Here is a 27,119-nt window from a genome sequence, read left to right on the forward strand (position 1 = left end):
TACCTGATCCAAGAGTAGGCTTGGCTCCTGAATTTGCTTCACAATAAGTGATAAAATAACTGACCAAATAATAGAAATGTGAACTCTGCCTTACAGGTCAATGTTAGCATCAGATCAAATTTATCAGTGTGGACTTAACCATGCAGTGGCCCAAAATTCAAGTAGTGGCCCAATAACAATGGGGAGGGTGTCAGAAGTAAGGTTGTGTTAACATCACTGTTTTTTCACATCACTGTTTTCCGTTCTTCTGATCAGAAGAATGGCCCAAAAAAGCAGATCCTGTAGTTTGAGCATCCACCATTAGTATTTGGTCAGCATTTGATCAGTATTGGAAAACAGAAATGACACGTGATGGATTATTTGCATATATTCTGTGTTTTGGACCCACTCCTGCTTTTGGCTTCCAAATCATTATCAAATCCGGATACAAAATACTGCCCATGTGATAGTAGCCTCATTCTCAGTTTGCATAAGTTTTGACCATTTGCCTCTGAAATCAGCTTTATTCAGATGAAAAAGAAGTCCTACATGCAGAATTTTAATGACCTCTATCACATGGTCACTATTTGGTCAGTTTTTGCTTAAGTATTAGATCGGCATTGGCAAGGCAAACACAGGAAAGCGTCCAAAATAGAGATAACATGTGATGGAAATATTTGCTTGTCTTCTGTGTCTTTACCCACTCCTGCTTTGGCTTTTAAATCACTATCAAATCCTGATACAAAATACTGACTAATAATAGAGGTCTTATGCACAATTTGCATTTTTGTAAATTTGCCATTGAAATTTTCCTTATTCAGATGGAAAATAAATCCTTCATGCAGGACTTTAATGGCCACTATAACACAGTCAGTATTTTGGTCAGTTTTTTGCATCAGTATTTGATCAGCATTGGTAAGGCAAAAACAGGAGTGTGCCAAAAACAGATATAAAACATGATGGGATTATTTGCATGTCTTATGTGTTTTTGACCCACTCCAGCTTTTGGATTTCAAATCATGATCAAATCATGATGCAAAATAGAGACTGTGTGATAGAGGCCTTCTGAATGCTCAAATCACACTTCTTATGGACCAGAAGAACAGAAAAATAAATGGCCAAACAGGGACATTAGTGGCCCAGTCAAAGACTGGTAAGGGTGGCAACAGCATGAAGAGTAACAATAGTGGCTCTGAAACATAGTGGTGAGGGTGGCAATAGCATAAAGATTCATAAAAGGGCTCCAGAATAGAGTGGGATTGTGGGGGATGGGTTGGGGGAAACATCAGTGGCAGTAACAGCACAAGATGGTGGCAGATCATAGTAGGGACAGATGGCAGTAGAGGCAGCAGGCATATGACATTAGATGGGTGACAGCATCAGAACAGTGGCAGGAACACATGGGAAGAAGTAATGGGCCATTTGTCACAATGTTGTAGTGTAAGCAGTCATGGGAGAGGAGCATGAGCTCAGCGGCTCCCCTGGTGAGACCTTCATGAAAATTGGTGATGGCGCACATAGGCAGTGACCAAGAGACTACAAAGGATGTCTCAAGCAAATGGTGATAATATGGCTGTCACTACGCATGCAACTTAGGATGCATCTGGCCATTTGCGCAAGGGACATACTGCCACGGTCTGTCGGGGTCATCTGCATCATCTTTGTTGGTGCCCTCTAGCTAACCATGCTCCTGCTGTTCTGTATAGAATTTCTAGGTGTTTATATCATCCAGCTTCTCCTACTCCTGTGCTATTTCTGCCTCCTCAGTGCTTAGGTGGCCATGAGATGTAGGATTCACGTCTTCTGTTCCCTTGCCAGTCAGATTTATCAGCATCCCCTCCAGAATGCAAAGTAGTAGAATGATATCATTCATCCCGTAGTCCTGCCGACTGACAAATAAAGTGGTATCCTCAAATGACCTGAGAAAATGGCAGTTGTTACGCATGAGCTGCCACTGTCTAACGTCAAAGTTACACCGGTCAGGGCCTAGCCGTGACTGCAAATGGCTGTGTGAGACCTCGGCTCCTCCGCACTCAAGCGATTAAAACCATTTATACAGCAGTGACCCACTTCAAAATGGTCAAATATGGGAGAGATAGGTGTGCTGACACGCCTGACACCCCGAGAACCCAAAAGAGTCAACAAGCCATGCAGAGATTTCTCAAAAAGAAAGCCCTCATATCTCCAGGCATGGGACCTAAGATGGCGGCAGCAGCATGTGCCGAAGAAGGTGATGACTCCGATGCAGCCAGCTCTCAAGGAGAAGCGGTGGAATCCCGTGACCCCTCACCAGTCTCGAAGTCCTTTCTTACAAAGGTACTGGGGCAGGCACTGGAAAAAGCAATAAAGCCAGTGCTTAATGAACTGTCCGACATCAAATCGGAGATAACACAAATGGGGCATAGAGTGGAATCACTTGAAACCGCAACACAGAAGATAGTGTCACACTCCACAGGAGTTGCGGATTATCTGTACTTCCATACTGCAGAGCTTAACAGAGCAATGTTAATGCTCGAAGACCAAGAGAATAGAAGCAGGAGGCGAAATGTTCGCATAAAGGGGCTACCCGAATCTTGGGCCACCGAATCCCTCCGCAAAGTTGCCCTGGAAATATTTGCCGATCTTTTGGGCGAGGAATCTGTTGGCGCGATAGCACCATCTACTGACTTACGGAGCCTCCCTCAGATGGAACCCTGGAGGAAGATACAGAAGCAGAAGTCCAAGACGAACAGAGCAGCGGCCGAGATGCGTTCCCCACCGACCTGAAGAGGAACTCGAGATCGCAGACCACAACCTATGAAGGGCGGTCGGAGAGAAATATCTGATCGCAGGCCTTCAGAGAGCTACTACCTCTTGCAGGGTTTGAGCTCGGAGTTCTTTTTTTTTCCCTCTGTTTTAACTACTTGTTACTTAACATAACATGTCAGTGTATGAGTCATTAGGACTCTGATGTAGGTTCAAAAAAATGGGGCTTGTGCGTTTATTCTAGATCCCAATGTATATCTATGCTGTATACAAAAAGATAAATGCCAAAATGTTCATATTGTCATCACCCTCTCTCCCTTTACCTCACCTCACTCCCCCCCCCCCTCCTTCTCTCCCACCTCTCTTCCCCATATCACTTTCTTTTGCACTAAGGCCAAAAAAAAAGAAAGAAAAAGGCTAATATAACCCCAACATGCTGATGACGAAATGAATACACGGCGATATACATCTCCACCTGCCTCATGTAAGTTTTGGACCCATTAGCAAGTTACAGATTTTGAAAAAAATGTTTTCCACACCCCTAAGAGCAGGGAAAACTTGCTCAGTTTAGTGGGATTACCAACCAGTTAGTAATATATAGCATGGTTTGCGGGCTTGGAGTGCGAGGAGTACTTCTCCCGACTCCCACTCACTAGATTCAGTTGTACTGTTTATTACTTGCATTTTTATATAACTCCTTTTTCTTTTTTCTTTCCCTCCTGTCTGCTTAGTCCTACTCTACCCCCTTCTATCCCCCCCTCCCCACATCGTTAACGCCCGCAAATTAACTGCACTAGTAAGGATAACTAGAAGCCTGTCACCTATGAGAGAATGGCGGAAGTGAAAATAACAACATTTAATATGAAAGGCCTCACCTCACCTCAAAAGAGAGGTCAGGTGATGCTAGCTATAAAGAAAATGGGAGCCCATATAGTCTTTCTGCAAGAGACACACCTACGACAGAAAAAAATGCCAAAACTTCCAACGCGTGTATATGGCCAATGGTTCCACAGTGCCCACCCTACTTCAGCCTCCAAGGGAGTCTCAATTGCCATCCATCATTCTATACCTTTTATACTTCACCAACAACTTACGGATGAAGAGGGTAGACTTCTGATCCTGAAAGGGGAGATTGCCTCGCGAAAATACACCTTAGCTAACCTATACGCCCCCAACAAGGCCACGGTCCAATGGCTTCTCAAAGTCTTTGGAAACCATTAAGCATTTTGCAGAGGGCCAGGTGATTCTGGGCGCTGACCTTAATCTGGTTCTGAACCCGGAACTTGATTCCTCCACCGCCAAGTCACACATTGCTCAGAAACACATTAGCAGGCTACATAAAAAACTACAGAACTTGCAACTGATTGATATATGGAGAACTAGCAACCCCTCTGTTAAAGACTATTCTTTTTTCTCTAATCCACACGGTTCCTATCAGAGACTTGACCACATCTTAATTTCTGCTTCTCTTCTGCCTGTCTCCAGCGCAGCCGAGATTGGGAGCATCACCATCTCCGACCATGCTCCCTGCCACGTGACCCTCGCCCTCGCCTCCCTACCGAGAAGAGAATGGAACTGGAAACTTAACGAATCCCTGTTGAACAACAGACTACACATTGAACAGGTTAGATCTCATCTGGAGCTGTATTTCGAGACCAATTCCACCGTACACAGCACATCTCCTATGGAATGGGAAGCCCATATGGCATACATTAGATGCTGCTTCATCTCTATTGGGACGAGGGTCAAAAAAGAGCAGCAGAAGGTCCTAGATTCCATACTAGACCAGATTTCTAAGATTGAAAAACTAAACAAATTGTCTGCATGTAAAAAATAAAACAGGATGAACTTGTGGAGCTCAGAACCCAGCTTGTTAGCCCAGAAAGTGAGGAAGCAGTGGCTACACTTTCAGCACAAAGTGTACGCGCATGGTGATAAGGGTGGCAAAATGATGTCAGCGATCTTAAAAAAGACTACAAATTTGTCACACATTCCCAAAATAAGGAAGGCAGATGGAACCGTAACTCAAGAAACCCCTGAAATAGCTGAGGCCTTTCAAAAATTCTATAACCTTTATAACCTTAATAAAGATAAACCCCTACACCAAAATTAAACTAGGTGGACACGTATCAGAAACTTTCTAGACTCACTAAAGCTCCCGGTTGTACGCACAGCTGATTTAGACTCCCTGACCACCCCAATCACACTAGAAGAAGTGAATTCCATTGTGAGCAGTTTCCCACCGGGAAAGAGTCCAGGACCAGACGGTCTGCCTCTTCTCTACTATAAGAGTTTTCAAGACATTTTATCACCCAGACTTACTGACGTATGTAACACGCTTTTACAAGGAGGCCAGTTGCCCAGGCAGACACAAGAATCTTATGTCACCCTCATACATAAAGAAGGCAAAGACCCCCAGAACTGCGGAAGTTACAGGCCGATTTCCCTCTTGAATCTGGACCTGAAGATTTGGGCCAAAATCCTAGCAACCAGACTAGGCAAGCTACTTCCCTACCTAATAGGCCCAGAACAGTCGGGATTCATCCAGGGTAGAGAAGGGAAAGACAACGCCCACAGAATCTTCCATGCAATTCATGCAGCTAAAACAAAAGGTTCCCGTTGACTCTGTTAAGTATAGATGCGGAGAAGGCGTTTGACAGAGTCAACTGGAACTTCATGGAAATGACACTAGAAAAATTTGCCATACCAGAACCTTTTATACACTCAATATTCTTATGGAACGGAAAGAGATCTAGACTCTCACACAATCTCTTAGTTAGACATAAAGTTAGAGGAGGTTTGGGCCTCCCGGACATTTCAAAATATTACCAGGCTATTCAGCTAAACAGATGGCTAGAATCAGTAGATCCAAAGAGACAACCGGATGTACATGACTTAATGCAACAAAATGTAGGACCCATGCTTCAGAGTCTCCTCTGGTTGCCCGACACAAACCACGATAAGAACAGGGATCTCGACCCCTTATTGAAAGGGATCAGAGAGACTTGGAAAGAGCTAAATAATACAGTAGCCCCTAACCCATCTCCACTGTTGCCAGCAAACCTCATCCCTGACCTACTAGGCAAAAGCAGCGATATTCACACGGAAATCTGGTCTTCTCTAACCCAAACTAGAATAGGCGATTTATTCCTGGACACAGAATAAGCCATATTAAGCAGGCTCCCGGAACGAATTAAAGACTCACCGGGTTTTTTTCCTAACAAAAGCATACTTGGGTGCTGTGTGCGGTGGACTGGGAAAGAGGTGCAGACCAGGTAGATCTTTAACTGACTTTGAAAAGATAATAATCTCTCCACTCCCTAAGCAGAGGAGAATCGCATCACTCTATGCTTTGGTGGGAGCTGAGGGCGAGGCGAAAAAGCCACTCTACGTCAGGGAATGGGAGAGAGAACTTGATACTGTCTTCTCTGATCAGGATCTCAAAAAGATTCTAGCATTCTCACATGGTACGTCACCGTGTACACGCTTACAGGAAATCCACTTCAAGCTTCTTACCAGATGGTATAGAACGCTGGAGTTCTTACATAGATGTGGTGTATCCCCCGATCGACTGTGCTGGAGATGTGGCAGAGGTACAGGTTCACTATCTCACATATGGTGGTCGTGCCCACTGATCATACCCTTCTGGGAAAATATCTCCAAGATAATTTAAAAAGTTACCACCCCTGAATTCAAGATCACAGCAGAAATGGTTTTCTTTTCCCTACCAACTAATCAATACAGGCCATCTAAACGCAATTTAGTGACCCATCTCATTTCGGCAGCTAAGGCCATTATCCCTCTCCACTGGAGAAATACCAATACCCCTTCCATACAGGAATGGGAAGCCAAAGTTAATCAAATATCCCAATTCGAAGAAATGACGAGTTGGATTAATAGAAACCACAAGAAATTCTTAAAAACCTGGCAACCTTGGAGGACACTGAATGAGGGTGGGCGAGGTGGCTTGATCTAGGGTTGGGCCGAGAGTACGTTCAGAGACAAAGAACATCATGGAACCAACAGGGCAAACAGTCGTAAGGTCTCTCAGGATATTGATAGACTTAATAGTCTTACGAATCGGCGTAAACATTCCCCCCCCCTTTTTTTCCCCTAATCTCTTCTTTCTTTCCCATCTCAACTTCTCTTTTCATATTATTTTCTTTATACCAATGTCTATGTCTTTTATTGCATATATGTAGCATATGACTTGCATATCGTCATATAGCCAGGATGACCCTAAATAGTCAGACTTATGGTACTTTGGAATTAGGAATGATTATTTGAACGTAGCATATAGCTATGTAACTTCCACAGCATAGCTGGCTGCCATTATTTGAGTGACTTTGACATTGCCGTATGTTATCCAATATTGTCATGCCTGGAAAACTTTCAACCCCCTTTCTATAGATGTCAATTATTGCCTCCAGGATACCTTCTGTTTGTATCTTTATTAAAAATTCTGAAAATAAAGAATTTATAAAAAAAAAGTTACACCGGTGAGTAGTCCTGTACTTCTGCATCATCAAAAAATTGGTCATGGATTTATTCTGCTCATACAGTCAGTCCAACATAAAGTCACAAATAAAGTCACATATGAGTGGCTAAAGTTCATTCACAATTTCATTGACATTGTCAAGAAGTCTTGCAGTTGGGTGGAAGACTTAAGGAACAGTTATGGCCAGTTCACAGTGTTCACCAGTGAATACATGCGGGCTGCCATCTTGACTCACCCGTCTGGTGATGCACAGGTAAACCCTTACCTGTGCCTGTGCCAAGAGCCGGTCTGAAATCAAATGCGGTCGGCGGCAGCAGGCAGTTCCGATGAAGGCCCCCGGCGGCTGTTCATCGGAACTGCCTGCTCCCGGTGACCACATATGATTTCATACCGGCTCCCAGCACAGGCACAGGTAAGGGCTAACCTGTGCATCGCCGGACGGGTGAGTCAAGATGGCAGCCCGCATGTGTTTGCTGGTGAACACTGCGAACTGGCCATCACTGTTCAGGAACCCGGTGACAACCAAATAAAAGACATGAGCCATGCAGGGTGCAGGGGTCAGCCTTTCCTAACACAGCGCAGACAGAATGTTCTCTGTGTGACTCTATTCACTCAGGCTTACCAGGTGCATAACCGCATGACAATACCATGCTTTGCAAAGGTGGTAGCTGGAGGTTCACTCTGAACTGTGCCTACAGCGGAGGCTGAGGGCAAGGTGGAAGATGAGGAGGCAGAGGAGGACATTGGCGCAGGAATCACAGCATGAGAATGCAGAGGCGGCATTGCCATCACCTGGCCAAGTGGATCGCGTGTCTGGGTGGGAACCACATTTACTCAGTCGGCTATAAAGGACATATATTATGAACTATACAAGACAATGACAGGCTAAAGGACTGGCCCACCTTCTGCTCAACATACATGTGCAGGGATGGTGCAGCTTTTTTAGAGAAGTAATGACGACTTAGGACTCCACCTTGGGTGGGCACAAGCCATCGGTTCTCTGAAATGTTCAGGGTCCACAATATGGAAAAGGAAGGACTGTAGTACCAGCAACTTGGCCAAGTGAACGTTCAGTGTCAGCACCATTGGAGTTGTAGAAATATTAATAGTTGAAATCCGCTCTCATACAACTTTGTGCAAGGACAGGCAAATCCCTCAACCGCAGTCAGACAAAGGTGTTACCATCTTGAGTTCTTCTGAGCAACTGCCCCTCCTCCACAGTCTGCTCACCTTTTATTTAGTCACAGTAACAATAGAAAGGGGCGGGCCGGTCACACGACCGCTTACTTCAAGTAACAAGGATACAGGAAGTGATGACACAGGAAGATGAGATAGTTCAAGTACATATCAGAGGACAGGGGAGGGCATCAACGTGGCTGAACAGTGCAATGCACACACCCCATGCCTGTATAAGGAAGGATGAGTCATGTCCATTGTCTGATCAGGCAGGTGGCTGCCCATCCCTTATCACTGTCAGCATGGACCCCATTAAATACTGCTCAAAGTGACCAGTATATAGTGAAGATCATTCTACTGGTTCTTATAGGTTTTAGATTATCTGCGAGACATTGCTACGGCTATTGTCAGTATACGGTACGAGTATACCGACAAGACAGATATGCATGTCTTAAAAGCAGATATGTATCCAGAAAGGGATAGCAAAAACGCAGCAGAGGTATAATATGTATCTCTCGTTATGCAGACTTCACTTCTCTAATGTGTATAGACATTTGAAGGGAAGAAGCCCAGTGCATTTCACTTAGTGCTCACAAACCGGCAAACGCCCCCCTACACACTGAGAACATGTCTTCAAGCCCATGAGAAAGTTTTCATACTGACGGTTTTGCCACTGGTCCCAATTCAACCCAAGTTCCCTCTGCTAGAGCGCTCTTCGGTTAAATCCGACACAGTGAGGCAGATGACAATCTATAAAAACACACACACATCCTAAGTAAAAAATTTCTGCATAATAAAATTTCCACAACAGAGTGCACACATACTGTTGTATTGGTGATCGATTGCTGGTAAAACACATGACTAGGAGAAGGAGGAGCATCAGGAGCTGAAGGAAGGAATTAAACTTTTCTTCTTCAGAGGTTGAGGAGCCCTGTCTGCTGGAGCTTGTTAGAGATGCAGTTAATGCTGCTTCAGGCTGTACAACTTCGTTAGTAGTGTTGAGCGCGAATATTCGAATTGCAATTTTTTTTCTTGACTATGGCGTTTTCGAGATTTCGTGAATATTTAGAATATAGTGCTATATATTTGCGAAATCGAATATTCTTTTTTTCAACGCAATTTGATTAATTTAAGTTATAATAATCGAATTGCGATTTCAACTTAAGCAGTGCTATATTACATATTCGTTAATTCTAGCCTAATATGGAATATAGCAGTGCTAAGTTGAAATCACCATGCAATTATTTTGAGTTATATTAATCGCATTGCGATTTCAACTTGGACCTGGTTTACTATGGTTGGCTTCAATAGCTTGGTAGAATTTGCGAATATGACGAATGTATTCGTCATATTCCATAAAACGAAGATAACGAATGTATTTGTTTATTCCACAAAACGAAGATATTCTCCATCTTCGTTTTAGCTACCTATTCATCAACTTTGCGAATTCTAGCAATCATATAGGAAAGTTTACTATAGAGACAGCTAAGTTTAATTCGCTATGCGATTATATTACTTAGCTTTTTTTCAAAATAAATAGAATAATTATAATACCTGATAATTATTATAATTATTCTATTTATAAAAAAAAAGCTAACTAATATAATCGCATAGCGAATTACACTTAGCTGTCTCTATAGTAAACTTTCCTATATGTGCTAGAATTCGCGAAGTTGATGAATAGGTAGCTAAAACAAAGATGGAGAATATCTTTGTTTTGTGGAATAGACGAATACATTCGTTGGGCCAGATTTATCATGACTCTGACAGCTCACTCCACTTTCACATATGGCTAAAGTCAGTTTTAGCCAAGTCAGATTTATGATCGGCCCTTTAAGACTGTAATAAATGTGGTTTGACGGTAGCAGTTTATCTGTCAGTAAGCAGCTTTACAAAAGTCGCACATCTTTACGAAAAAGTTACACGTTTTTATGAAAAAGTCGCATGTTCTATTAAAAAGTCTCATAACATAAGCATAGTCCTCACTGGAGTGAAATTGCGACTTTTTTGCGACTTTTTAAATAGTCCCAATAGTAAATCTGTCTAGAGATTCATTTACATAAGAAAACACGCCCACTTTCAGAAAACTGGCGAGCAAATTTGTGTGCAATTTTAGCGTTTGGGACTTTTTGGGGACTTTTTCACTGCATTATTCTGACCTGAGCTAATGGTAAATCTGGCCCGTTATCTTCGTTTTGTGGAATATGACGAATACATTCGTCATATTCGCAAATTCTACCAAGCCATTGAAGCCAACAATAGCAAACCAGGTCCAAGTTGAAATCGCAATGCGATTAATATAACTCTAAATAATCGCATGGCGATTTCAACTTAGCACTGCTATATTCCATATTAGGCTAGAATTAACGAATATGGAATATAGCAGTGCTTAAGTTGAAATCGCAATTCGATTATTATAACTTGAATTAATCGAATTGCGATTTCAACTTGGACCTGGTTTAGTTGAGACCCAGCAGCAGCATCAAGCATTGAAATCACAATGCGAGTAATATAACTCAAAGTAATTGCATGGCGATTTCAACTTAGTACTGTTATATTCCATATTTGTTAATTCTAGCCTAATATGGAATATAGCAGTGCTAAGTTGAAATCGCAATTCGATTATTATAACTTGAATTAATCGAATTGTGATTTCAACTTTTTACATATATTCTTAATATTGCTCTAACTTCATCTTTGAGAATATTCGTAATATTCTAAAAGACAAAGTTATAGCAATATAACGAATATTCTCAAAGAATATTTTCGTAAAATACACATAGATTGTAATTTAGCTAATATACTGCTATAGTAATTTTTTTAATAGTGTACATCTTTAACACAACTTAAGTTCAGAAGAGGCAAAAAAAATTAGAGAAAAAAAAAAGATTATAGCACTATATTAGCTAAATTACAATCTATATGTGTATTCAATAGATAATATTCGTAAAATTCTAAAAGACGAAGTTAGAGCAATATTACGAAATTTCGTAAAATACACATATTAGCCTAGCCATAGTCAATTAGTCATAGGGACGTTGCCTTATACTATTAAAAGAAAAATCGCAATATGCGATTAATTAAATCGCATATTATTCGCGATAATTGGAAAAATTATGAATACTCGATTTCAACGAATATATCACGAATATTCAATCGAATATTCGTGGAATATCGCAAAATCGAATATGGCACCTCTCGCTCATCATTATTCGTTAGTGCCACAATTTTCCCATGCCGCTTTATGGTGACGCTGCATGTGCTGACGCCGGGCCAGTGTTCAAACATTAGTACCCTGACTGCACTATACCTTCTGCCCACATGTCCTGCATACTGCTACACTAACGATTTGAAAAAAAATAATCCTCACTGCCATGTATGGCACTCCATGCTGACTGCTTGCTGCTGCCTTTATGAACCTGTGCACCAGTAGTTGGTTCCTGACAGGTAGGCCCCTGAGTAGCAGACCGGCTACCCGGGTCTTGTATAGCTCCAGATCTCCCACTGCCTCCACCCTACTGGCTAATTGGCCAACTGCACCTTGCTGCTGTCTCACAGGCCTGCTGCCACCCTCACCCCCTGATGATGATTATGCTCCCTCTTTACCCAGCTACCACATGCTATTGGCTGCATCATCATCCACTAATGTCTATTTGTCACTTATCTCACCCTAACCTGTTTCATGGCTATGTTCCTGACCGCTTGCAAAATGTGCTCTCACCCAAATGTCATCATCGCTAGTTGCACGCCTAAGGCATGATGTAGCTTATTTGGTCAGTTATGGGGCCAAAACTGACCAAATAATTCAGCGTGAACCTACAGGTTAATGTTGGCATCAGAGATGAAGAACTGTGCAGCAGTCCAAGATCCTACTATAGCAGGAAAAGTGCACTCCTTTTACAGCTGATTCCACATAGATCCATGTGATTCAACTACAGAACCTGTTCTGTTAAACATTGATACAATTTGAGCCCGCTCTGACAGAGTGGAGAGGGTGTTAGCAGTAGGTTTGTGTTGACATCACTGATTATTTTGCCCTTCTTCTGATCCATCAGAAGAACAACCTCCATAAAACAGATCTTGTCTGTTGAGCAACCGCCTTCAGTCGGTCAACATTTGGACAGTAATTCATCAGTAATTCATCAGTATTGCTAAGGTCAAAAAGAAAATAATGGATCCAAAACAGAGATATCACGTAAATTGAATATTTGCATGTCTTCTGTGTGTGTTTTTTACCCACATCTGCTTTTGGCTACCAAATCATAAACCAATCCTGATGAAAAATAGGGACCATCTGATATAGGCCTTATGGCTGTTCCACAGAAAGGATCCTTTGTGTGTCTCATTTTTCCATCCTTCTGAGAGATCAGAAGAAGGTTAAAACAAATGGTGACATCAACAGGTCCAAAAAGGGAAAATGGCGACCCCGTCATAGTGGGGAGGGTGGGAACAGCATGAGAAGTCCACATAGTGGCCCAGTGAAAGAGTGGTGAGGTAGCAACAGCATGAGGAGACCACAGAGTAGTTAGGTAGCAGCAGCATAAGGAGACCACAGAGTGTTGAGGTGGCTGGCAGCAGCATGAGGAGACCACAGTGTGTCACAGTGACAGAGACGTGAGGTGGCAGCAGAATGAGGACACAACAGAGTGGCCTAGTGAAAGAGTAGTGAGCTGGGAAGCAAATGCCTATCCAGAACCAGTTCTGATGCCACACTACTGGCCAGGCAGCAAAACTTGTCCATGGCAAACTTGGCCAGTTGCGGCCACAAATCAAGTTTGGCTAACCAATAGTCCAGTGGATCTTCGAGGTGGGGTGGCAGGGTAAACTCGAAGTATGCCACCACCTGCTGGTTCAGGTTCTGCTACATACTGTATCTAGCTGCTGCTGGTGAGTAGTTTCTTTACTAGGCAGGTAAGGAAAACTGCTCATCAGAAACTCTAGACTTAACTTGCTGCTGATGGAGCTGGCACTGCTCTTGCCCCCTCCCTGCAGCCATGCCAGTAGAACGTACAACGGACTATATAGGATGTATCGACAGTAGTACAGTTTGCCCTCCCTCCCAGCAAGTGGGAAAAAAGCCCCCATTTTGGACTGGTATCAAGGGTATAACATGGTGGAGAGCCAGTAGTCATCCCTCTGGCGAATTGTGACAATTCGGCTGTCACTACACAGGAAAATGAGCATGCATCATGCCATTTGCACAAGTGACTCGGAGGGACTCCATCTCCACTGCATACTGCCACGGTGTGTCTAGGTATTCTGCCTGGTCTTCTTCATTGCTCTGTAGCTCCACCGGCTGCTCCTGCTCCTCCTCTCCTGTCACCTGTGCAGAAAAACTGCACATTTATCTAAACATTGCTTGTGCTCGAATGTCCTCCTCCTCTAGTTCTGCTCATACAGGGCTCATGTGGTCGTGAGATGTAGGCACCACGTCTCCTGTAACCTGGCCAGCCAGATTTAGCAGCATCTGTTCCAGGACATGAAGCAGTGGAATGATGTGGTTCATCCCGTAGTCCTGGCAACTGACTAATAAAGTGACCTTGTCAAAGGGCCTGAGCAAACGGCAGGTGTCACGCATGAGCTGCCACTGGCTAACATAAAAGTTACACAGGGGAGTACCTATGTCCGCTGTATCATCAAAAAATTGTTTATAGCCTTTCTCTGTTCATAAAGTTGGTCCAACATATGGAGGGTGAAATTCCAACAGGTAGAAAAACGTCAGCCGATGTTGGGGAATGCCATCCTGCCATTGCAGTTCAAGGAGGGTGTGCTTTGCAGTGTAAGAGTGGCTGAAGTGCATGCAAAGTTTCCAGTCTATTTTTAGGATGTCTTGCAGATGGGTGGAAGACTTCAGGAACCTCTTTGCAATCAGATTAAACACATGCGCAATGCAGGGCACATTGCTCAGCCTTCCTTGATGCAGCACCGACACCATGTTCTTCCCGTTGTCAGTGACCATGGTTCCGATTTTGAGTTCGTGAGGAGAAAGCCAGGAATCGACTTCTTAATGGAGGACGCGGAGCAATTCCTTCACTGTATAACTCCATTTGACCAGGCAAACTAGGTGCAGAACAGCGTGACACTACGTGCAGGTAAGTACTGCCATCGCTGTAATACCAGTAGCCATGTTGGCTACTGGCCTTACAGTGATTGGTTGGCCGGAACGCGTCATCGGGTGCTCATTGTGATCCCAATTTATTCAATTTTAAAAACGTTTCAAATATCCAAAAGTCCTTTTAAGGACTATTGTGTATGATGGCAGCAATTTAATCTTGCAAAGTAGTCCGATTTTTTTTCCCCATACTTTGCGATTCTTTTTCTATAGGGGGTGTCTGCAGTGACTTGTAAGATCTGTTCAGCAATTCCTTCTGTGTGTCAGGGCCAGAGATAGGAAGAATATTAGTAAAAACAATTACCGTACATTTTTTCCATAATTTATCCAAATTTTTCCTATAAACGGTCCCTGAAAATTAATTGTCACATCTGTGCTGCAATAGCAACTGTGTGTCAGGGCCAGATATTGGGAAAAATATTAATGACAACAAATATATTTTTTCCATAATTTTCCTATAAATGGTCCCTGTAGTGAATTGTCACATCTGTGCTGCAATAGCATGTGTGTCAGGGCCAGATATTGGGAAAAATATTACTGACAGCAAATATATTTTTTCCATAATTTATACATTATTTTCCTATAAACAGTCCCTGCAGTGAATTTTCACATCTGTGCTGCAATAGTGTGTGTGTGTGTGTGTGTCAGGGCCAGATATTTGGAAAAATATTATCGACAACAAATATATTTTTTTCCATAATTTATACATTATTTTCCTATAAACAGTCCCTGCAGTGAATCTTCACATCTGTCCTGCAATAGTGTGTGTGTGTGTGTGTGTCAGGGCCAGATATTGGGAAAAATATTAGCAAAAACAATTATATTTTTTCTATAATTTATCATTTTTTTTCCCAATAAACGGTCCCTGCCGTGAATTGTTACATCTGTGCTGCAATAGCATCTGTGTGTCAGGGCCAGATATTGGAAAAAATATTACTGACAACAAATGTATTTTTTCCATAATTTATACATTATTTTCCTATAAACAGTCACTGCAGTGAATTGTCACATCTGTGCTGCAATAGCGTGTATGTGTGTCAGGGCCAGATATTGGGAAAAATATTACTGACAACAAATATATTTTTTCCATAATTTTCCTATAAATGGTCCCTGTAGTGAATTGTCACATCTGTGCTGCAATAGCATGTGTGTCAGGGCCAGATATTGGGAAAAATATTACTGACAGCAAATATATTTTTTCCATAATTTATACATTATTTTCCTATAAACAGTCCCTGCAGTGAATTTTCACATCTGTGCTGCAATAGTGTGTGTGTGTGTGTGTGTGTGTCAGGGCCAGATATTTGGAAAAATATTATTGACAACAAATATATATTTTTTCCATAATTTATAAATTATTTTCCTATAAACAGTCCCTGCAGTGAATCTTCACATCTGTCCTGCAATAGTGTGTGTGTGTGTGTGTGTGTGTGTGTCAGGGCCAGATAATGGGAAAAATATTAGCAAAAACAATTATATTTTTTCTATAATTTATCATTTTTTTCCCAATAAACGGTCCCTGCAGTGAATTGTTACATCTGTGCTGCAATAGCATCTGTGTGTCAGGGCCAGATATTGGAAAAAATATTACTGACAACAAATGTATTTCTTCCATAATTTATACATTATTTTCCTATAAACAGTCACTGCAGTGATTTGTCACATCTGTGCTGCAATAGCGTGTGTGTCAGGCCCAGATGTTGGAAAAAATATTAGCAAAAACAATTATATTTTGTCCATAATTTATCCATAATTTTCCTATAAACGGTCCCTGCAGTGAATTGTCACATCTGTGCTGCAATAGCATCTGTGTGTCAGGGCCAGATATTGGGAAAAATATTACTGACAACAAATATATATTTTTTCCATAATTTATCCACTTTTTGCCTATAAACGGTGTCTACATCTATTTTCCTTTTTCCATATTTTTTTTATATACTGTGCTTGCTGTGAACTGTGACATCCGTGCCACATCTTGTGTGTCAAGTGTGCATATAACATTTATTATGAAGAAGATGAGCATTAAGGGACGGGGAAGTGGCTGTGATGCTGATGGTGCAGGCAGAGGCCGTGGCCCTAGGCGTGTTGAAACTGTGCCTGCTGCCAGAGCACAAGAAAAACAATCATCCAAGTTACCTTGCTTCATGTCCCAGTTTGCTAGGCGGCACAGGAGACAACTCTTGAAGTCAGCCCAGTGCGAGCAGGTGGTCGGTTGGATTGCAGCAGATAGTGCTTCCAGTCGGTTAAGCACCACCCTGTCTTTCACCAAGTCCAGTCTCAGTAGCCAGGAGTCTGGTCCACACAATCCTCACCCTGATCCTTCTTCATCCCACCATTTAGAGTTTGGCCAAACAAGTGATCCCACACTGGGATATTCCGAGGACCATTTTGCATCGCCATTAATTGATTTGGCCCTCTCATCAAGCACGCTTGAAGAAATCTTGTGTCCCGATTCCCAACCTCTTGAGCATCCAGAGTCACAGGAACTGATGCTGGGGAATGGCAATTAGTGTTTAATGAGGTGGATGATGATGAGACACAGTTGCCAATCACTCAACCGCAATTACTGTCTCAAGAGATTAAGGAAGAGGATGACACACAGTTATCAATCACTGAGGTTGTGGTTAGGTCAACAAATCAGGAGGATGATCAGAGTGATGAAGTGGAAGAGAAGATGTGGGATGGCAAGGTCACTGACCTGGGAAGGTGGCAACAAGCCGAGCGAGGAGAGCTGTACAGAAGAGGAGGGATCTGCAGCACTTCAACAGTTTGGAAGAGGCAGTGGGGTGGCAAAAGGTAGAAGGCGGGCACCACCGAACAGTCCTGCAAATGTTCCAAGGAGCACCCCCTTGTGTAAATCCCACTTGCCAAGGGGTAGTAGTTCGGCAGTATGGTGCTTTTTTGAGGCAAGTGCGGACAAGAAAAGAATAGTAGTTTGCAACCTGTGCCACACCAAAATGAGCCAGGGTGTGAACACTAGCAACCTCCCCAGGAGGATACGCCACATGGCATCAAAGCACCCTAATAGGTAGGCTGAATGCCTGGGTTCACAATCTGTGTCTGCGGGTCACACCACTGCCTCCTCTTCCCCTGTGTTACGTGCTGGCCAATTCTCTGTCCAAGACGCAGACCCGGATGCCTCCCGCCCTGCACCTGGACATTCGCAAGCACCATCACCGACCACATCCACTTCCCTGTGCCAGCGCAGCATTCACATGTCATTACCCCAGGCATTTGAACACAAGCGCAAATACCCAGCCACCCACCCACAGGCCTTAGCACTAAATGAGCAGATTTCCAATTTACTGGCCGTGGAAATGTTGCTGTTTAGGCTTGTGGACACTGAGGCCTTCCCCACTCTGATGTCGGTGCCATCCCTTGTTATGCAGTACCCAACCGCCACTATTTTTCAAGTTGTGCTGTGCCAGCCTTACACCAACATGTGTCCCTTAACATCACACATGCCCTGACCAACGCAGTTACTGGGAAGGTCCACTTAACCACGGACACATGGACAAGTGCTTTCTGCCAGGGACGCTACATTTCCCTGACGGCACACTGGGTGAATGTTGTGGAGGCCAGGAGCGACTCGTACCATGGGATGGCACAGGTGCTACCTAAGACAAGTATTGCTAGCCCCAATTCCATCAGGGTTTCCGCCACCAACTACGTTAGTGGCTCCAACGCCCACTTCTCCTCCTCCCCCTCCTCCACTTCCATCTCTGAATTATCCTCTTCAGCACCAGTCAGCTATCACTTGGTAGCTGGAAGCAGTGTAGCACTGCAGTGGGGAAGCGGCAACAGGCCAGGTGAAGCTGATATGCCTAGTTGACAAACAGCACACCACTGCAGAGCTATGGCAGGGGATAGGAGACCAGACTGAGCTGTGGCTCTCGCCACTCAACCTAGAACCAGGCATGGTTGTGTCTGATAATGGCAGTGGTGGCTTTGGAGCTGGGCAACCTTAGACACATCCCATGCCTTACCTACGTACTCAACCTTGTGGTTCATCGGTTTCTAAAAACATACCCCAATTTGCCTTAGCTACTGGTGAAGGTGCGTTGCGTGTGTGCACATTTCTGCAAGTCACTGACAGCTTCAGCCGGTCTGCCAATTCTGCAGCAGTGCTTGAAATTGCCAGCTCACCGGCTGTTGTGCGACATGAGCACGCGCTGGAACTCCACGTTCCACATGTTGGCCAGGCTTTTTGAGCAGCAAAGGGCAGTTGTGGAATACCAGCTGCAACATGGTCATCGCCTTTCCAGTTAGCTTCCACTATTCACAAGCGAGGAGTGGGCATGGATGTTTGACCTCTGTGAGGTTTTAGGCAACTTTGAGGAATCAACACAGATGGTTAGCGGCGATAACGCTATTATCAGCGTCACCATCCCACTTCTGAGTCTTCTCGAACGCTCACTGCTCACAATTAAGGAAGGCGCTGTGTATGTGGAAGAGGTGGAAATAGTGGGAAGACATTACACAGGTTGATGATAGCCAGACAACCCTCAGTCCATCTTCTCAGTGTGAATTGGAGGCTGAAGAGGAGGAGGATCAGAAGATGGGTGCCTCAGCTACAGAGGGTAGTACCCATGAAAATTTAATTCCATCTGTTCTGCGCTGCTGGGCAGAAGAGGAGGAAGAGGATTAGGAGATTGGGAGTGATCCTCTTGATGATGACAGCAAAGTCTCGCATGTTGGTACTCTGACACAGATGGCTGACTTCATGTAAGTCTGCCTTTCCCACAACCCACACGTTATACACATTTTAAACAACACAGAATACTGGTTGTTCACCCTTCTCAACCCCCTCTACAAAGATAACTTCTCATCTCTCATTCCTCTGGTGGAGAGGACAAGCAAAATGGTGCAATACCAGAAAATACTTGTTGAAAAATTGCTCCAAAATTTTCCATATGACAACGCTGTTGGCAGAGTCCGTACTTCCTTGGCCAACCGAGGAGAAGAGATAAGGGGAACACACAGCAGTTGCAACAGAGGCAGGGCAACACTCTCCAAAGCCTGAGACAGTTTCATGACACCCCGCCAGCACCCTCACCCTTATGTGCGGCCTATTGCCACAAGGAGAGAAACATTTTGGAAGATGGAGAAGGAGTATATAGCAGACCATGTCAGCATCCTTAATGATCCCTCAGTGCCTTACAACTACTGGGTGTCCAAGCTGGAAACGTGGCACAAACTGGTGCTCTATGCTTTGGAAATGCTGACCTGCCTTGCTGCCACCGTTTTGTCTGAGCGTGTATTTAGTGCTGCTGGTGGCAATATAACAGATAAGCGTATCCAGATGGAAAAATGCTGACAGGTTGAATCATATAAAGATGAACAAGGCCTGGATTGACCATGACTTCTCAACTCCATCAGAGGAATGCTGATGAACATAAAGGCACTTTACATGTGTTGCTTTTAATGTAGTTAATAGACTGTTTTCCCATGCACCCCTTCTACCACAAACAAGGGTATATGGTTGAATCTTCTATTTCTCATCCTCCTCCTCCTCTTCCGTCATATCAACATGCATTGCTTATTTGTCACATATAATGCCCTTGCATATATGGCCTTCCAATATAATTTTATAGGGTCCGCTCACCAGCATGCCCTCACATCTAATTCATTACAGGGTCTGCTCACCAGCAGGCCCTCACATCAAATTTTTTAGAGGGTCCGTTCACCAGCAGGCCGTCTCATCAAATTTTTTACAGGGTCAGCTTACCTGCAGGCCCGCAACTCAAATCTTTTACAGGGTCAGCTCACCTGCAGGCCCTCAACTCAAATCTTTTACAGGGTCAGCTCACCTGCAGGCCTGCAACTCAATGTGAATGAGATCCTCCTTTATCTGATGTACAGGTTGTTTCAGAGTGCCTCTTTCTTGTAATTTTTGGCAGCACTTACACTCCATATACAAGTAAATATACAGGGAAGAATGTTTTCAATCATTTTTCCTATAAAATGTATTTTTTACTTTGGTTTTGTGCATAAAACCTTAATTAGATTGTGGGCCTGGTGATCAGTTTAAGGTCTTTTAAGCAGCATCAGCACTGTGATAAAAATGAGTGAGAAGGTGACATACTGTGGAGATGGCAGCATAAGGAGGCCACATAGTGGCACAATGACTGAGTCTGGATAAAAGACTAATGCCACAGATTGTTTAGAAATATGCAGGAATGAAATCTGTGGAGCTGTATGAAGGTCACCTGCAGATTATTGCAGACCAGGGGCGTAGGTGTAGGGGAAGCAGGGGAAGCTGCAGCTTTGGGGCCCTGACCCAGAAGGGGCACATCCAGGAGGAGGAGGACTAAAGGATTTGGTCAGGGCCCCCTCAACAGTATTACACAATTAAATTATATACAGTGACAGTATAGACAGTGTATTAAATGGATGGAACAGCTGCTGACTCTGGTCTGAGAGACCGCTCTTTACTAGCCACAGGAATGGGGGCTGCATGAAAGTAAGGAGTCGCTAAAAAATTACTGTGGGATCTAGCCCCATTCAAAAATTTGCTGTGGGGCCCAGTCATTTCTAGCTATGCCACTGATGAAGCCCACAAAAGCAAGTTGGGTTGATCGATTCCAAAACCTTAATTAAATTGTGGGCCTGGTGATCAGTTTAAGGCCCTTCAAGCAGCATCAGCATGGTGATAAAAATGAGTCGCAAAGTGACATACTGTGGAGATGGCAGCATGAGGAGGCCACATAGTAACACAATAACAGAGTCTGGATAAAAGACTGAGGCCAGGCGGAGCTTGCGCCGGATGGAGATGGCCGCATAGCTCTCTACTCTGCAAGGAGACTCGTCCCTAACGCCAGCTAAAACTAGCTTCCAGAGGCAAGAATGGTAAAAATCGGGAACCCTAGACAAGGTGATCCTCCTGCTACCTCCAAGAACCAGATTTCTGGTGGAGACATGGAGAAATTCCTCAAGAAAGCTGCCACAACGATCGCTGCCAGAGAACCCAAGATGGCGCCGTTGCCGCAGCTCAAAGCACCGAAGCGCGCTCCTGCACAGTCGGAAGGAGAAAGCGACGCAGAAGACATGCAACCCAGCCCCGAACTACCGATCACGAGGAAGTACCTTGATCGCGCTCTGAACAGAGTGATGGAGCCGATTCTCACGGAGCTGTCAGCATGCAGACACGAGGTGAGGCAAATCAGGGAACGGGTGGAGACTTTAGAGTCGCATCAATCAGCGATCTTAAACCACCAGTCTTCAGTGTCAGACTCATTTCGCCGCTGCGCTTCATACCTAAATGATCTTCACAGCGCACTAGAGGACCAAGAGAACAGGGGGGCGCCGAAATAACCTCAGATTTAGAGGAGTCCCGGAATCGGTCCCCCCAGGCGATATCCCGGCTACTATCATCGAAATATGTGGCTCACTACTGGGCTCCGATTTCCCACAAGAAGTCATTATAGAACGGGTGCACAGGGCCTTAAGACCTAAGCCCAAACCGACTGAACCGCCCAGAGACATTATATGCAAGTTCCTCAACTTCCAAGTGAAAACCGCCATCCTGGAACCTGCACGTAATCACTCTGACCTGGTTTACGAAGACTCCAAGATCGACATCTACCAGGACTTTGCTCCTTCAACTCTGAAGAAACGTAGGTCCCTCAAGCCCCTAACAGATTGGCTCCGATCCCACAAAGTATTTTATAGATGGTCCTACCCATTCGGCCTAGCATTTACATACGCAGGCAAGAGGGTCAACAGCTCATCTTTTACAGACCTCACGGCCACCTTTGAGCTACTGAATGTTCCCCCAATGCCGATTGACAACTGGGAACTTTTTCAAGATTTGAGTGTTTTGCCAGATATCCCCAAAGTGGTCCCTTTTGAAGTGCTCCATACACCGAAGTCTTCCCGCTCCAAGAAAAGAGGCTCACATCTCACCCCAAGAAGTCTTTCTCAAGAGCAATAGACTGACTCATATGGCCACTATCTAACCTATTCAGGTTCCGCCGGTATTGAGAATCATACCCTTTACCTGCCTACAGTTTTCGGTCCCACTACCCATCTGTTTGCTGTGTGACCTGTTTTTTCCACTCTAAATGGGCTTCCCCCTTTCTTGCCTCAATACAGCCCTCCCCTGGGCGTTATACGATCTCCTCATCGGTCTACAGACCAATCAACCCCCTTTTGCTTATGACATATCATAATATGTTTGCTTTTCCATTTACTGTTTGTTTAATATGTTTTGTTTTGTTTCCCCTACATATTCTAATTCCAAGGTACATGTCTCTCTCATTGACACGGAGTAAACTCCTTCTTCCCGCAGCTTCAATGATACACTGGACAGCGGTCCCTCCTACTACGCTCTCTGGGGGAAGATCACTCCAGCTGCAAGGTAATTCCACACACATCATACCCAGTGGCTGATCTGTCTGTTGCTTCTTACAATGTTAAAGGTTTTCACTCCCCTTCAAAACAGAGCCAAATCTTTGCCATTTTAAGAAAAGCCGGTGCTGGGGTGGTTTTCCTCCAAGAGACGCACTTCCGCTTTAATCACTACCCCGACATGAGGTTCTCTTATTATTCCAACTGGTATCACTGCGGGGGTAGCTCCTCAGCCTCCAGTGGGGTTAGTATAGGACTACATAGGAAAATCCCCTTTAATTTAGTCGACCAACACTTAGACCCAGATGGAAAATTCCTTTTACTTAAGGGCACTATAGGGCCGCAAACCTACACTTTTATCAATTTATATGCTCCTAACGCTGGTCAATCCCGTTGGTTTGCAGATATTATCCCTATCATAGAATCCTTCAAAGAAGGTATTGTAATTGCAGGGGGCGACTTAAACATAGCACTACTTCCACAATTAGATATTTCTTCACACAAGTCATCCCACTCCAGCAAGTCTCTAAAAGCTATCAGGAACGCCCTCTGGGACCTACACTTGATAGACATATGGCGATCCCACCATCCTAATACCCTAGATTTTACGTACTACTCCCCAATACATAATACCTACCACAGAATAGACTACCTGTCTATTTCTAAGGAACACCTACACCTTTGTAGGGAATCATCCATTGGCTCTATACACGTTTCAGACCATTCTCCCATATATATCTCAGTCTTGGCCCCTAAGGAAACTCCCTCATGCTTTAACTGGCGCCTAAATGAAACCCTCTTGGGATATCAAGACTCGGTTGAACTGATCTCTAAGCACATTACAGAGTAGTTCTCCCTGGATAAAAGTCCTGAGCTAACGGCAAACACCCTCTGGGATGCCCTCAAACCGGTAATCAGGGGACAATTCATCAGCATTGGCACACACCATAAGAGAGCGAGGGAAAGAGAAATCGATGAAGCTCTGACAAATATTCAGAGGCTTGAATCACAGCACAAAACAAAACCTTCCGACCCTCAATTTCAAGAACTATCGGAGTTCAGGGCCAAACTTAGATCCCTCCTAGTATCTAGAGCAGCTAAATACTATATGAGCTCCCAACATAAATTTTTTGCGCATGGTGATAAGGCCACTAAATTTGTTATGAACAGGATCAAAGGGAGGAGGTCTGCGAATTATGTTCACCAGCTATCCTCACAAGATGGGACACCCATGTTTTCGGTCACACAGATTGCTGCCCAATTTCGCTCCTTTTACAACGACCTCTATAATCTCCCTGCCACTGTGGACTCAGAAACCCACGTTTCCGCTGTATCTGCATTCTTGGAAGCCTCTAAACTTCCCAACATCTCCCCAAAACAGAAGTTAAGTCTCAAAGCCCCCTTTTCCTTAAACAAGCTCAAAAAAGCAATGCGCCAAATGCCTTCCGGAAAGAGCCCAGGCCCAGACGGACTTCCGTTAGCTTACTACTAGAGTTGAGCGGACACATGGATTTTCGGGTTCGAGAAGTTCGGCCGAACTTCCCGAAAATGTTCGGGTTCGGGATCCGAACCCGATCCGAACTTCGTCCCGAACCCGAACCCCATTGAAGTCAATGGGGACCCGAACTTTTCGGCACTAAAAAAGCTGTAAAACAGCCCAGGAAAGGGCTAGAGGTCTGCAAAAGGCAGCAACATGTAGGTAAATCCCCTGCAAACAAATGTGGATAGGGAAATTAATTAAAATAAAAATTAAATAAATAAAAATTAACCAAAATCAATTGGAGAGAGGTCCCATAGCAGAGAATCTGGCTTCACGTCACCCACCACTGGAACAGTCCATTCTCAGATATTTAGGCCCCGGCACCCAGGCAGAGGAGAGAGGTCCCGTAACAGACAATCTGGCTTCATGTCAGCAGAGTATCAGTCTTCATGTCATAGCAGAGAATCAGGCTTCACGTCAGCCACCAATGCAACAGTCCATTGTCAGATATTTAGGCCCAGCACCTAGGCAGAGGAGAGAGGTCCCGTAACAGACAATCTGGCTTCATGTCAGCAGAGAATCAGTCTTCATATCATAGCAGAGAATCAGGCTTCACGACAGCCACCAATGCAACAGTCCATTTTCATAAATTTAGGCCCAGCACCCAGGCAGAGGAGAGAGGTCCCGTAACAGACAATCTGGCTTCATGTCAGCAGAGAATCAGTCTTCATGTCATAGCAGAGAATCAGGCTTCACGTCAGCCACCAATGCAAAAGTCCATTGTCAGATATTTAGGCCCAGCACCCAGGCAGAGGAGAGAGGTCATGTAACAGACAATCTGGCTTCATGTCAGCAGAGAATCAGTCTTCATATCATAGCAGAGAATCAGGCTTCACGTCAGCCACCAATGCAACAGTCTATTTTCATAAATTTAGGCCCAGCACCCAGGCAGAGGAGAGAGGTCCCGTAACAGACAATCTGGCTTCATGTCAGCAGAGAATCAGTCTTCATATCATAGCAGAGAATCAGGCTTCATGTCACCCACCAATGCAACAGTCCATTTTCATAAATTTAGGCCCAGCACCCAGGCAGAGGAGAGAGGTCCCGTAACAGAGGATCTGGCTTCATGTCAGCAGAGAATTAGTCTGCATGTCATAGCAGAAAATCAGGCTTCACGTCAGTCACCACTGCAACAGTCCATTGTCAGATATTTAGGCCCAGCACCCAGGCAGAGGAGAGAGGTCCCGTAAGAGAGGATCTGGCTTCATGTCAGCAGAGAATTAGTCTGCATGTCATAGCAGAGAATCAGGCTTCACGTCACCCAACATTGGAACAGTCCATTGGCATATATTTAGGCCCCGGCACCCAGACAGAGGAGAGGTTCATTCAACTTTGGGTAGCCTTGAAATATAATGGTAAAATGAAACTAAAAATAAGATTGAATGAGGAAGTGCCTTGGAGTACAATAATATATGGTTAAGGGGAGGTAGTTAATGTCTAATCTGGACAAGGGACGGACAGGTCCTGTGGAATCCATGCCTGGTTCATTTTTATGAACGTCAGCTTGTCCACATTGGCTGTAGACAGGCGGCTGCGTTTGTCTGTAATGACGCCCCCTGCCGTGCTGAATACACGTTCAGACAAAACGCTGGCCGCCGGGCAGGCCAGCCCCTCCAAGGCATAAAAGGCTAGCTCTGGCCACGTGGACAATTTAGAGACCCAGAAGTTGAATGGGGCCGAACCATCAGTCAGTACGTGGAGGGGTGTGCACACGTACTGTTCCACCATGTTAGTGAAATGTTGCCTCCTGCTAACACGTTGCGTATCAGGTGGTGGTGCAGTTAGCTGTGGCGTGTTGACAAAACTTTTCCACATCTCTGCCATGCTAACCCTGCTCTCAGAGGAGCTGGCCGTGAAACAGCTGCCTTGGCGACCTCTTGCTCCTCCTCTGCCTTGGCCTTGGGCTTCCACTTGTTCCCCTGTGACATTTGGGAATGCTCTAAGTAGCGCGTCTACCAACGTGCACTTGTACTCGCGCATCTTCCTATCACGCTCCAGTGCAGGAAGTAAGGTGGGCACATTGTCTTTGTAGCGTGGATCCAGCAGGGTGGCAACCCAGTAGTCCGCACACGTTAAAATGTGGGCAACTCTGCTGTCGTTGCGCAGGCACTGCAGCATGTAGTCGCTCATGTGTGCCAGGCTGCCTAGGGGTAAGGACAAGTTGTCCTCTGTGGGAGGCGTATCGTCATCGTCCTGCCTTTCCCCCCAGCCACGCACCAGTGATGGGCCCGAGCTGCGTTGGGTGCCACCCCGCTGTGACCATGCTTCATCCTCATCCTCCTCCACCTCCTCCTCATCCTCGTCCTCCTCGTCCTCCAGTAGTGGGCCCTGGCTGGCCACATTTGTACTTGGCCTCTGCTGTTGCAAAAAACCTCCCTCTGAGTCACTTTAAAGAGACTGGCCTGAAAGTGCTAAAAATGACCCCTCTTCCTCCTCCTCCTCCTCCTACTCCTCCTGGGCCACCTCCTCTTCCATCATCGCCCTAAGTGTTTTCTCAAGGAGACATACAAGTGGTATTGTAACGCTGATAACGGCATCATCGCCACTGGCCATGTTGGTGGAGTACTCGAAACAGCGCAACAGGGCACACAGGTCTCGCATGGAGGCCCAGTCATTGGTGGTGAAGTGGTGCTGTTCCGCAGTGCGACTGACCCGTGCGTGCTGCAGCTGAAACTCCACTATGGCCTGCTGCTGCTCGCACAGTCTGTCCAGCATGTGCA

The 27,119-nt window shown here is 44.7% G+C and overlaps 1 protein-coding gene across 1 annotated transcript in view; it reads right to left on the reverse strand.

Annotated features, from left to right (window-relative positions):
• The window catches only part of KCNT2 (potassium sodium-activated channel subfamily T member 2), a 1,405,312-nt gene that overhangs the window by 1,040,094 nt on the left and 338,099 nt on the right, over nt 1-27,119 (reverse strand). The gene's annotated exons all lie outside the window — the stretch shown is intronic.

The sequence above is a fragment of the Bufo gargarizans genome, chromosome 7 (genome assembly GCF_014858855.1).
Source record: "Bufo gargarizans isolate SCDJY-AF-19 chromosome 7, ASM1485885v1, whole genome shotgun sequence".
Lineage (NCBI taxonomy): Eukaryota > Metazoa > Chordata > Amphibia > Anura > Bufonidae > Bufo > Bufo gargarizans.